Source organism: Miniopterus natalensis, chromosome 3 (genome assembly GCF_054644295.1).
Source record: "Miniopterus natalensis isolate mMinNat1 chromosome 3, mMinNat1.hap1, whole genome shotgun sequence".
Lineage (NCBI taxonomy): Eukaryota > Metazoa > Chordata > Mammalia > Chiroptera > Miniopteridae > Miniopterus > Miniopterus natalensis.
In genome coordinates, this window is record NC_142083.1 from 13,617,300 (window position 1) to 13,631,266 (window position 13,967).

General features: G+C 35.6%; 1 pseudogene; it reads left to right on the plus strand.

Moving 5' to 3' along the window:
- Positions 1-756: 756 nt before the first annotated feature.
- Positions 757-13,967, plus strand: part of LOC107545917 (T-box transcription factor T pseudogene) — a 44,178-nt pseudogene continuing 30,967 nt past the window's right edge.

Genomic DNA, 13,967 nt, shown 5'->3' on the forward strand with positions numbered 1-13,967 from the left:
ACCGGGGATGGAACTGCACACTGGCAAGGGCCCTGACTAGGAATTGGACCTGACACATTACCATGGATGGGGTGATGCTCTAATCGACTGAGCCCCACCAACCAGGGCTCTTCTATTATTTTATATAAAATAAAGCTTAATTAATAGTTTGTAGAGTGTTAAGCATAGCAAAACAAGCTAAGTAAAATGAAAACTAACATCAGAGGCTAAAGAAAAACCTTCACTGATTTATTCATCTATAGAAACTGAAGAATGAGATAAAGAGAGGACATGAGGATAATCATTTTTTTAAAATTTTCATACAAAACATTAAAAATCACTTGATATCAGATAAATTCTTTGTATTCTCTTATGTGAATGGTGGTAGCTGTTTCAATGCTCTTAAATCCTTCATCAATGAATTTCAAATTCCTCCATTTATATCAGAAATATCATGGATTTCTTTTAAAGGAATCAACTCAAATGAAAACTTGTAAGAAAAATTGGGGGAAAAGAAAAGAGAGGAGACGGAGGGAGAAGAGGAGGAGGAAGGGCAACGCATCAGCAGGTCAACACAACACAAGCGATTGAGAGAAAACAACGTCCACATACAGAGACCTGGGGAGGCCAGCTGCTGGCAGTCTCCTTTCTTGTCATTGGTCCAGTTTACCCTGGACATTGTTAGGGATTTCCCCCCGCTTTCCATGTGAATGTAAGGACACTCAAACAGCTCACCTTTCCTAGGATGGGACTGAAACAAGCTCATGTCTTGACCACATGATAAATTCCCTACTGTGTTCCAAGCAGAGCCGAGACCCGCCACACGACTGTACCACGGGGAAGAATAACGGGACATGCAGTGAGGTGCATTTGGCAGCAGGCAAAGAAGGCTTTGCTAAGGGACGGAAGGCGCTCCAGTTAGTTACACCTGGGGTGTCTAGGGGGCCCCTGAAAATGCAAGTTCAACATGAGCAGGATGTAAGGTGAGAGGACGGCAGGGCTACGGGATGAGCCTAAAAGAGCAGAAGGGGACGTGTCAGGAAAGATGCCTGACATCATTCTTGTTTTGGATTTTATGAAATAGAAAAGAGAAACTGTAGAAATACTTTACATGCAATAACAGGATGAGTTTCTGTTTGTGTAAATTGTTCTTTTTCAGCGTAAATATTGGAATGGAAGGGGGGAAAAGTGGAATTGGGTTCATCTAGTTAGGGATCATTTCAGCCGTTAAGCAGAGGTGGTAGCAGTTGGGAAATGATAGTGTTAGAAAGAGAGAAAATAACTGAAGTAGGGGCCAGAATCAAGAACTTGCGGTGCTTTGTGAGAAGGGATTAGTGGTGTAAAGTTGTCCTGAATGATAACTGCATCAAAGGGATGGAAATCCCGTTTACTCAGAGAAGAATTCTCGAAGCCAAGTTTTGATACATGGATATCATGAGTTAAGTTTGGGACTTGTAAACTTTGAGTGGAGCTCTCCAATCTGCTAGATATATAAGTAAGAAAAAGAAAATAATTCTAGGCTAAAGAGCAAGCATGTGGGTAAAATGGATTTATATACCAGCAGGGGTACCCAATAAATTGGGTTTAAAACCTTCCTTAAACCTTTATAGTGTTTTTCATCAAATGATTTTACATCAGTTTCTTCACTTGTCAAAAAGAAAGTATAATGGCACTTCTTTGTGCTTGTTTCAGAGGATTATTGTGAAAGTTCCATGAGCTATTCCATGTAAGTCACCTAGCATAAGTCTAGAGCTTTACACATATTCAAAAATATTAGCTGTTATTGTGATCACCATCTGGGGGTGTATGGATCTCTTAGGAAGAAGAGAAGAGGCCTCCAGATTAAAAAAAACCAAAAACCTCAGCATCAAGGAGCCAGTTAGAGAAGGAAAATCCAGAATATAAGGCTGAAGATATGGAGAGGCATGGGACTAGGAGGGCGGCCATGAAAATAGGATGCCGTAGATACAAAAACAAATTTCAGAGCCCAACACAGATGAGGCCTGAAAAACGTCTACTGTATTTAGCAATAAGGATACATTAAATACGATTGCAAAGCAAATTAAATAAAAGATAAAGGTGAACGTCTCATGGCTTACACGTGAAGTCCTTGAGAGGGAGCTATGCATGAGTGACAGATGGCTAGTGTTTCCAAAACATTTACACAGAACAGATGGCGCAGGACTGGAGACTGAGGAGAACATAAAGAGAATAAAAAAAGCAGCAGCTGACGCTTTTGTCAAATTATTGAGGCAAACCTGGGACATAGGTGCTCAAATTAATCTTGTTATTTCTATTAATTCTTTTTTTTTTTTTTTTGGAAGAGAGCATGCTTTTGTGTATATGAGAATTGGCCTGTGTTCTAGAAGAGAGACACGTAGCCAAATAATCCTTGAGACCTGCACGTGCTGACAGTGACTTGCTCCAGTGGAGTCGCGATCGTGAGTAACATGATCCCTGTGAAGCGGTAAGAGTAGGAAAAGTTTGTGTTGAATGTTGTCCCAGCTTGTTTGGTCAATGGTCCATGTCGTGTTACACATGCACTGTTGCCCAATATCAATTATATAGATCCAGGGTCAATCCTTAAGGTAAATACATTTTACAGCGGCTCAGTCTTGTTACACTTCTCCTTCCACACACAGACCGAAGCTCTCACAGACTGTAGCCATCTCCAGCTTCCGAACATGGACCCTACAGTATCTCAGAGACCCCCCTCCTTCGAAAGAGACTCCAGCACTGGTTCGGGTTCAAGCTCCTTCAATTTAATCAAAATTCTGCTTAATACACAGCAAACCTCACCTCAATGATAGTATTATTTCTTTCCCTTTTTCATCAACAACCAGCTTGAGAAAATGTCCTTTTCATCACTACTGCTTTTTCACTTTGCTGAGTTAATTTGTTATTATCTCTTCCTCAGCAACAAACATTAGAACTCTTTTTGTGCCAAATATGTCGATCATTTCCTCCCTAATAATACAGAAATGTTAACTCTCCCCAGCTAATGTGTTTATTTTCTTAAGTCATTCCTTTATTTAACTGTTTTCAGTCTTTTAAAATAATTTTTGAAGCTTCCACTGTACAGTATATTTACTTTTCTTTTGCTTTCTTGTATTTCTCATTCTTGAGTTCAATCAGGACACTTCTTAGTGGATTCTGCTGTCTCATCGTTTTGTATGTGAAGCATATCTCTTATTATTAGATCACCGTTTTCAAAGAAAACCATTTTCTTTAATCACATCTATAACATAAGGACATGGATAAATACTGGATTGTTCTATGTCCTGGTTCAATATTTGTGGTTTGCATTTCTTTTCTGTATCCATTTGGTATGATCATTTCTCTTCATTATTTTTAGTTTTTTAAATTTTATTTTACAAATATCTATGAGCATGTTTTCAAACATGTAGGAGTGTTCCTCCTTCTAGGATAGCTATCTGCTGATAATTTTATATGGGGGGTTTAAGGGAGTCAGTTTGGGAAACAAGACGACTCATGATTTAAGAAATGTTGAATACGGTGCTTTCCCACTTCCTCAGCACCGAGCCTACAGCTTAGTGTTTTGTTTTCCTCAGTTTGTTTTCTGGTTAACTTGACAATGTTTTCTCACCAATCTGTTCTCTGTATATATGAGTGTGTGTGTGCGTGTGTGTGTTTAGATCCCGCATACAGGAGAGTTCATATGGTATTGGTCTATTATATTTCTCTGTCTGACTTAATTCACTTAGCATAATGCCCTCAAGGTCCATCCATGTTATCACAAATGGCAAGATTTTATTCTTTTTATGGCTGAATAATAACCCATTGTATACGTATAGCACAATTTCTTTATTCATTTACCGATCATTGGACACTTAGGTTGTTTCCATATCTTGCTTATTGTAAATAATGCTGCAATGAATGTGGGGATGCTTATATCTTTTTTAGTTAGTGTTTTTATTTTCTTTAGGTAAACACCAGGAGTAGGTATTTATAATTATTATAATTATATTTATTGTAATTATTTGTAATTCTTTAATTTTGTATGTATTTGGGAGTGTTAATGATTCATGATAGCTAAGTTAGTTGAGAAAAATATTAAAAGATCTTATCATCATTAATCCAGTGAACTTTATTTCAAGCAAGAGGACATTACAAAGAGCTTACTGTGAGAGAACATGATATTTGGATTTTAAGAGGACCTGTCGTGTGCCAGAGTAAAGGGATTTCTAGTAGTTAGGAGAGAGACTGTTCAATATTGACATGTTGGTGCTAATGAGGTATAAATGGAAATATATAAAGTGGTTAACAAATGGACATATTAATGTGTCAAAATCCAAAATACCATCTTTGGCATCTTCAGTATCCAGCTCTACTGAGCAGGACTGAGGTCTAACTAGACATTTCTGCCTTCTAGTGTAGTGGCCTGTGAGCTAATTCAGATGGACTAATGCCTCACAAAGATTTTGATTAATAAGAGGCAAGAGGTGGAAAGTGACTAGAGTAGAAACATCTTTCCTTTCTTCCTTCAAGAAACTGATCTGATATCCTGGAGATGTCCCATAACTAAGCAACCACGTGTGTTTTCTATGAAACTACGCTGTCTGACGAACACATTTTATTTTCTGTCCTTTCTCGCATTCTTGCTTTCACTTCACTTCCTCCCTTTCAATAAAGATGGAGCACGTAAGATTTCCCTCATGCTCTGCTTTCTAGGAGACCAAGGCTAAGACACAATGTTCATAAGAAAGGTAGACAAGATGAAACTGAGGGCGGAGCAGGAGATGATTTAAGTGTTTTATGATTCTATGAATATATGAAGCACAGAATTTATGCTGTGAGTTAATTACACTTATATTCTAACTCTCACAATATTATTGAGACTATAGGCGGTACCCCCAAAAGCAGAATTATGAGTCCTTACTATAATAAAGGCTTTTGCAGTTATGTTTTCCAAAGATCATTTTTCCAGTGTGAACAGATGTGACAAATTTTTATCCTTGTAGGGCTATGAAAATGCTGCAAATAACCTGTCAGTTATGATCTTTAAAATGATATTGGCCTTTACATGTCATAACGGAGAAAACGCAATAAAGTGTGGCTGCACATACATGGTACTTTAAAAGTCCCCACAAGAGTGGGCAAAACCAGAAGCAGAAAAAGACAGGGCCGGTCAGTGCAGCCACAGATGGGGAGTGTGCGAGTATTCATGGGACACTTAATTATTTTTTACATCTAGAAAAGAAATATGTGTGTGTGTATGTGTGAGAATCTTCCTTCTCTAGGACACTGTACAAGGTTTTTTACACCATGTTCAGCAACATCGAACTCAATTTATCCTAATATCCAAAAGAGTTTAAAAAATAGTATTGTAATGAGATATGACTTTGGGTGGTGGGCACACAGAGCAATATACAGATCTTGTAACATGGAAACCCACACCTGAATCCTATATGTTCACATTAACCATGGTCACCCTGGTAAATTTAAGACATATTACAGAGCTACAGTGATTAAAACAACGTAGTATTAGCATAAGGATACACCAATAGGTCGGTGATTCTAGACCTAAGCCACACATATATGGTCTAAGGTGCCAAGGTCATTCGGTCATTCGGCGGGGCAAACACACGTAAAATGGGAGCTACTCTGAAACTGATATTAGCATGTATGGGTGTGAGGGAGCCTTCAGGTCCTATGGGGGTGACGGTGCAGCAGGAGGGGATGACTCCAAGGCGAAGGACTGGAGGGCGTGGGTTAGCAGAAGAGTAGGACAAACTGCATTTCGAACAGGGAAGAAGACACAACGTGTCAGGCCACAGACACTAAAGGCACAGTTTGGTTACTTCAAAACTTTGCCTGGGAATGATTCTTTATAAAGGCTAAAAACGCCAGGAATAAACCAGATAAGCAATGTTGCAAATACTGCACCAATCCACATTTTACAGAGAACAAGCTCTGTGTGTGTGTGTGTGAGTGAGACTGAGGACTACCTCTGATATCTAATTAGAAGGCACCTTAGGACCTTTGCATCATCTCTTATAATACAAGCTGTGTGTGTGTGTGTGTGTGTGTGTGTGTGTGTGAGTGAGACTGAGGACTACCTCTGATATCTAATTAGAAGGCACCTTAGGACCTTTGCATCATCTCTTAGGAACATACACGCTGTGGCACTGACGGCTGGAGTCTAACGTGAGAAAGAGACGCTGAAAGACAAAGATTTTCCCCTGAGAGCGAAAATTTTCAAAACAAATTGGGCAGCTGACAAATATTCCATCTCCAATTCTCAGAAGACAGTTAAAATCAGTGATCTCAAAGATTGACTCAGAACCCAAACATTTGTTGTGACTCATTTCAAAGCACTCTTGGGTGATTTCTTTTTTTTTTTTTCCAAATAATGTTGGCAGATTTCGCCAAGTTTGTTTAATTTGACTGTGGAGTAGACTCAAGCCCTTTTTCATAAAATATTTTTCTAAAGTAGATTTGAATATAAATGAACAAAAATATTTCAACCCAAGATGAAAAAGAGAAAGAATAATGTGGGATTTAAATAAAATTCATATAATTAGTATATATATATATATATATATTTCAGATATCTTATTCAAAGATTTCACTTTATTTGATTTCACTAAATTCTGGCAGCAACTACCTTCATCAAAAACTATTTCCCATTTAATTGGAGAAGAAATGATGAATTCATTGAAACAATTTTACTTGTATACATGTCCCCTACTCTTCAGAAAGGGAATTTGCTGTTTTCCACTCACATTACATATTCAGGTTTAAAAGCATAACAAGAAATAACATTGAAAATAAATATTTAGGAATATTAATAATATTTTTAGTAAGCTTGATATCCTTGAAAAAAATAAAATTTTATACAAAATGACATAGCTTGAATTCTTATTCATAAAAAAAAGATTAGAATTTGGAGTGCTGTTGTGTGTTTTTCTGGGACATCACACTAAAAAATTAGAGAAAAAGCCCGGCCGGGCGTGGCTCAGCAGTTGAGCGTCGACCTAGGCTCCAGGCGATCGGGGTTGGATTCCCGGTCAGGGCACATGCCCCGGTTGTGGGCTCGATCAATGACTCTCTCATCATTGATGTTTCTGTCTCTCTCTCCCTCTCCTTTCCTCTCTCTGAAATCAATAAAGATATATTTAAATAAATAAATAAATAAATAAATAAATAAATAAATAAATAAATAAATAAATAAATAAAATTAGAGAAAGAGTATACAGTGTAATTGTTAAGAATACAGACTTGGGACCAGGCTATTTGGGTTAAATTAACAGCACTGCCTGTTACTGGCTGTGTTTCTTTGAGCAAGTTATTTACCCTCTCTGGGTTTTTGTTCCTCATCTGTAAAATGAAAATTATACTTTCGTATCTGCTGTTAGGATTAAATAAATTAATGCATGAAGAACACTTAGAATGAAGCCAGACCCCCATTAAAGCGCTCTGCACTAACAGTTATAATTAGTCTGTGCTCCTACCCAGAGGAAACATTTTTCATTTCACGTTTAATTTCTTAGGGGCATTTTGTAACAACTTGAAACCACGAGAGAAAGCACAAAAAGTTCTCAACACAATTATTTGCACTTCCCCAACATGCTTTCTGTCTGCATGCGTTTCTTCCTTGAATAATCCACATTTCACAGATGGAGAAACGGCTCTAGCCAGGTATGTGCCTCTGGTACCGTCCTCTCCGATTCCCTTCAGATGGCCGGCCTTCATCCTCCAGCTTCCTCAGTCCCGTTATGCGAATGTCGCCTCTCTCGAGCCCCGTGGTGACTGTCACCTCCGCTGTAGCAGGGGTTGTATCTGCTTGTTTGTTTTGGGTCTTCACCCAGGTCTTAAATAATTTTTTATTCTTGAATTTTAAGTCACTCCTTCTCCCTCACATGTATGATGTGAGCTTTTTCTGTTGCCTCACAGATAATTTTTAAATTATAAAACTAATGGTTTGGCACATTTAATATATCTCAATAACACATTATATATAAATGTAATTGCTTACATAACATATTGTTAGAATTCAGGTCCAATTATTTTCCAAGTATTTTTATTTGTGGATATTTAAATAAGCATTTGCCCTCCCTCTATTTTCTAGTTTTAACTTTTAAGAAAAGGTATTAATTTTCCTCTGTGTTTACAAATGATTTTATAATACTAATTTTTTTTTTCCAAATAGTGTTCAACCACAATATTACATTGTATAAGGATTACTAAATTGCTATAACTTACTTATTTTGTTTATTAACAATAATGTATTTAAAGAAGTTATACTTGCCCAATTAGTTTTCTACTTGAATAATTTACAAAAAATATACTTTAAAACTTCCTTTAATGGATAATAATGAATAACAAAAGTGTTATATGAATTAGCACATGGTATATTTTTTATCTTTGGACATTTAAACATAATATAAATGTAAAAATGTTTAGGGTTTAAATAAAATGTATAATAGCTAAAACAATAAAGAGAAGAAATAATTATATAGCTCTTACTGTTTATCACAAACTGCAATATGAACTTTATTAATACATTTATTTGAAAGACAAACAAAAGTTTAACACTATTTCTAGTGCTACAACATATGACTATATTTCCTTGTACTTTTTTGTTTTCTTCAATACTTTTGTTAACAAATGTTACTTTGGGAATGAAAAAATGTTTTTATACTTCTTTTTCTTTGTTTTGTTTTTAAAAAGTTTATTTCTGTTTTTTTGTGTTTGTTTTTCCCCCAAAATAAATGTACCATGATAAGTTTTTTCATATATTCTAACATTCTGTAGAGGAGTCTCAGGGACACAAATGTGTTCTAATGTCATCATCATAAATTATTTACCTTATAATCATGGAAGTATTTTGAATGTAAAGATCATCTACTGGACAAGTTACTTGTTGAGTGAAAAACTCATAATTAAAGACAGAGAGAAAATATACTGTACATCTTTCTCTTCTTTATCTTAGTACCTTTATTTATAAGTCATTGCTTTCTCCTGTCACAAAAGCTTCTTTGTCTATTTATAAGAATATCTTTACTTGCAATATATTTATTTCTAACAATGTTTCAAGAAAAAGTCAAGATAAGTGCAACTATAAAATGTAAGAAGTAAGAAATGTGTTTATGAAAGAAAAGAGAAAAAAAGAAATTCTTCAAATCATTAACTACTGAAAAACCAGATATATTTATTGCTTTTGCAGCGTACCTAGAATCATGTTTTATTTTATAAAAAAATTGGCAGTATTTTATGCACAAATATAAAGGCCATAGCAAGTTCAAAGTGAATCTTCTTTATTTATAGGAAAATTTAATGAAATGTTTTCAGTCTCATAATCCGTTCCTTGCAATGTTCTTCTGTTCCACCCTATTCCCTATTTGTGTATGCAAGTATTTGAATAAGTTTTATATTTTTGTTTGGAGAAATCTTTATAGTGAGATTTGTCCTTTGACTAGGGCCAACTTGGGGCCTCATTCTTTGGACTCATAAACTTCAGTCTCAATACAAGAATTAAAGTCATTGGTGTTACTCTGGGCTATGTGGGGCTTGTTTTTGTATAACTGGAAGCCGGGGCTTATTTTTACATTAATTAGCAGGACTTAAAAATTACTGGTTAATACACGTATTCAAATACCATAACCAATAAAACTACTACTTTAGATATGTCATAATAAAATGTTATTAGTAAGTAATAGGTTCTTTAGAAAATATATTAATGTGCATTTTGTTAATATGATGCCTCTTGTTATGTGAATACCTCATAGCTCAAAATGTTGCCTGTACTGCAGTCTTGGAAAAAGAATTTCCCTTCATCAAATAAACATTAGTCCTTGTATATTTCCTGATACAATCTTTTCTTCCCCCCATATTAGGCTTTTAGTGTATGAACTTTAGCATATTTTTAATGCTTTTAATAATGATATGCCACGAACTGAGTAATTCAATGGCAATCATTTTCATGCAGTGATGCATTCTAGGATTTAGTTCTGTTAATCAATGAGAGCCACCTGACCATAAGAATACCCGTTAGTGAGAAATAGAATACCTCCTAGAAATGGATGGACAGAGCTGCAGAATATATATTGTTTAATAATCACTGGGTCCATTGTAAGAAAAACAAACTATTTTGTTAATTTTCTTTTACGTAAAAGTCATATTGTTCAGTTCAAACTAAATATGAATTACCATTCATTAATTCTCAAAGATTTATTAAGCACTGACTTAGGGGCAGGTTTTCTTCTGGGCTGTGGAATTTCTATAAATTTATAAAAGAGACATCAATCCTAAACTCATGAAGCTCAGAGTCCTATCAATCTTAATCATGTTGATAAGTTTTTTAAAGATCTATTTTTGCTATTGTTTTTAAAAGACTAAATTTCAAAGAATTAAAAATGAATGTATATTTTACATGAAATGTCAGATTGATTTAAGAAAAACAGAGAGAGAAGGTAGCCTTTAAATCTCAAAAACAAGAGCATCAGTTTTGGGTTAAAGCCTTTACTGCAGTAAACTAAGGATGCCTGGGCTTTTTATCTCACTTCCACTGGAAGTGATTTTTATTATTTGGAGAGAAAAGCTCCTGGGATTTTTTTCTCTTTTACTAAAAAGATACTATTCGTATATTATTCTTACCTGATTTTCACAGCACCAGGACATACAGTAATCAAAGTTATTTACCAGAACGACTGTGCACTGTAACAAGGCCATCTATAGTGGCAGCCTGTCAAAAATGGAGTCATTTTTTAACGTAGAGGAGCCAGCAAGAAATAAAATGAAGCATGTGCCCTTTCACATTTCAGAACAAGGAAACTGATTCACTCTGTCCTATTCCAGTTGAAGGAAATAGATGTATTTTGTGTGTGTTCAAGCCAAGGAGCTCCTGAGGAATATATATATATATATATATTTTAAAAAAACAACACCTATATTTTCCTCTCTGCTTATTTTCTTTGGAATGTCATCTACCTCAGCTTAATGAGAATGAGACTATTTCCATGAGGATCAGGTGCTAGTTCAGTAAGATTAATAAGTAGCATAAAAGCTTAGTTTTCTACTTGAAAAAAAAGATAATAATCTGTATTTATTTATTTATTTATGTTTACCACTATCCATGGGAATCTATTTCATAACCAGTGAACTCCATCCTCAGGCCAGATCCAGGGTAACTTGTAGACTTTAAAACCTCACCATTAAAAGAAAATATTTTTCAGTTTTCTCAGTATTCAGCTCTAACAATATTGGGTTTTGTTCATCTTAATAGCTAATTTTGAGAAATAAAAGATTATTGGTATTTCTTTACTATTAAATACTCTCAATAGTTGTCCTCTTACTCTGTTATTTGTTATAATTTCATCATAACCATACATTTTGCGATTCTCAAATTATTAGAAGCAGTCGATTCTTAGCAACATCTATCATTTATAGAGCAATGTATCAAGTTCATTCATTCCCATCCATCTCCTCACAGTGAATGTGTAAAGAATGACACCTGTGGTACACAAACACACACACAGTCAACTGAAGGAGACTTTTCTCTAATTCCTTCCCACCTTGATTAGAAATGTTTTGAAAGTAAATATTAGATATTTAATATTTACAATACTTTTCAATACCTGTTAAAATAAAAGCATTTCTCTGTGTAGCTATTAATACTGTAATTGAAAAATAGCAGCCCAAAATATATCCACATCTTGATCTCTGGAACCTGTGAATGTTGCCTTATATTGCCAAAAAAATACCTCCTTAGGACAAGGGACCTTGTGGATGTGATTAAATTAAATATTTTGAGATGAGAGATCACCCTGGATTACCCTGGTGTGCCCAAAATGCCATTACATGCATCCCTATAAGCAGATGCAAAGGGAGAGTTTACATACATGGTGGAGAAGCCATGTGAAGACAGCAGAGAAAGATTTTAAAATGTTGACCTTGAAGGTACCATCTATCAAGAGGGTTTTTCTGTGTGTGTGTGTGTGTGTTATTGTGATTTTGTTTTTATTAGTGTGAAATGTTCTGTTCATTTATCTGAACCTTTTTCTTTTAGTATATTCTCTATATATTCCTCACTAGGGTCTATGCTATTGAGGTTGCACTCATGTTTATTTTACATTCCCAAGCTCCCTGGTAACTAAGTTTCATTTTTTTGCAAGAATACAATCCTCTCAAACACTACTAAAGATACTTATTAAGCTAGTTGTATTTATTTCTGCTTTCCTTAAGGGATAGCTGTTTCATTTGTGTGTCTGGTAGTGCTTCTCTTTTTCGTCTTCTATTTTTCCTTCAAATATTAGGTAATTGTGACTTGTCTGTATAAATTTATAATAGATAGATATTAACAATTTAAATGGCTTCTTTGTAATCACTCAGCACCATAACTACTTTTCCTTTTCTAAAGAGTGAGTGCAGCTTCACCACCAAGCGGTGATTTCCAGCTGAGGTGGTAATAATGAATTGGAGTCTGGTCCAGCTTCTCTGTTGAACAGGAAGGAAAACATTTCGATGGGAATGGCCAGAAGCTGATCTGAGCACCTTTCAGCTGCTCTTCGGCTGCAGTGGCCTCTCTAAGAACCTACCCTGCTCCATTCTTTAGAGGCGTCCTTGCTAATGTATTCTGCAACAAAGAGCCCAGATACAGAAAATGGTAAGAGATGAGCAGCACACACTCCTGCATTTCACACTTGACTCTGAGGCAGCTTCTAGTTCCCCAGGTCATGTTCCTTGATCCGACCATGCATTTGGAGAGATCTGAAATCTCACTCTTTTGAAGTTTCTTAATTTTGGCTATGTTGGGTTGTGGACGTCTCAGATTAGGTTTGTCCCCCACAGTCTGTCTGGTCTTGTTGACTCTACACCCTCTAGAAACACTTCAACAATTTCTTCTTACAAAGGAATCCTCCTGGATTTTCAGTATGTCCAAATCTTAAGTTGGTTTATTTACTTTATTTTGTGATTATCCTGTAATTTCCATGTGATTTTAGAAGGAAGAGTGGTTCATGCAGGCCTGTAGTCAGCCATTTAAATCCCCACATCTCATATTCCTATTGTATTATCACCACAGCGAGGGAACAGGAGAAACAGTTAACAGCACTCAGGGTTCAATACGTAATTACAATCCTCTGAATTATATTTTGAATTATGCAAATAGCAGTTGAAATTTCATCCATATTAGAAGGAATTGCACATCCTTAAATGTAATTATTTTAACTTTATTATGATTAATTTTAATAAAATTACAGAACGGTTTTCTGGAATCTAGTTTATCATTAATTAAAATGAAAGGAATGATTAATGTATCCACATTAAAAGTGCTTTTAAAAAATTAAGCAAGAAAAAAATACACTCATAAGTAAATGTGAATTTTATTAGTAAATAAGGAAAGTCAATTGGTTTCAAATAAATTAGAATTAGATATTTCCTAGAATTTAAAGTCAGCATAGAATAGAAATCCCATTGGGAACGTAACTTTAATTCACAAGCAAACGCTGTGACTTTTACAATATATAACTGGAGTGTGAATACAAAATCACTTGGGTTTCTTTATAAAATGTGCATTCCAGGTCCCCATTCCCAAATATGCTAAAGTGGTGCACAAAAATCTAAATTCCTCACAAAAATCGCCAGGTGATTCTAAGGAGAGACCCTGTTCAAAGACACTGTCCTCATTTCCCCGCTCGGTGAAGGCTCACGGCCCACAGGTACTCAGGCCGACAAGGCCACAGTGGCACTGACGTCAACCAGTAGTACCAGTCACAGCACCAAGAGCAAACACATTCACTGCTTTACACTTCTCAGGTGAGCCGCTATGAACCTGACATTCATGATGCCTCCTTATCCTTATTTTTAAAAAAATCTAAGTTTATACTAATTAAATTCAAAGTTCTGCTTAAAGCATTTAGTCTAAGGAAGAAGAATCTATTCGTCTGGTGTCGGTAGCAAGTAGCAGAGTTCTCTGACACCAGAAACCTTTCTCTTGGTCCTCCCCGCCAGCCAGTTCTACCGAA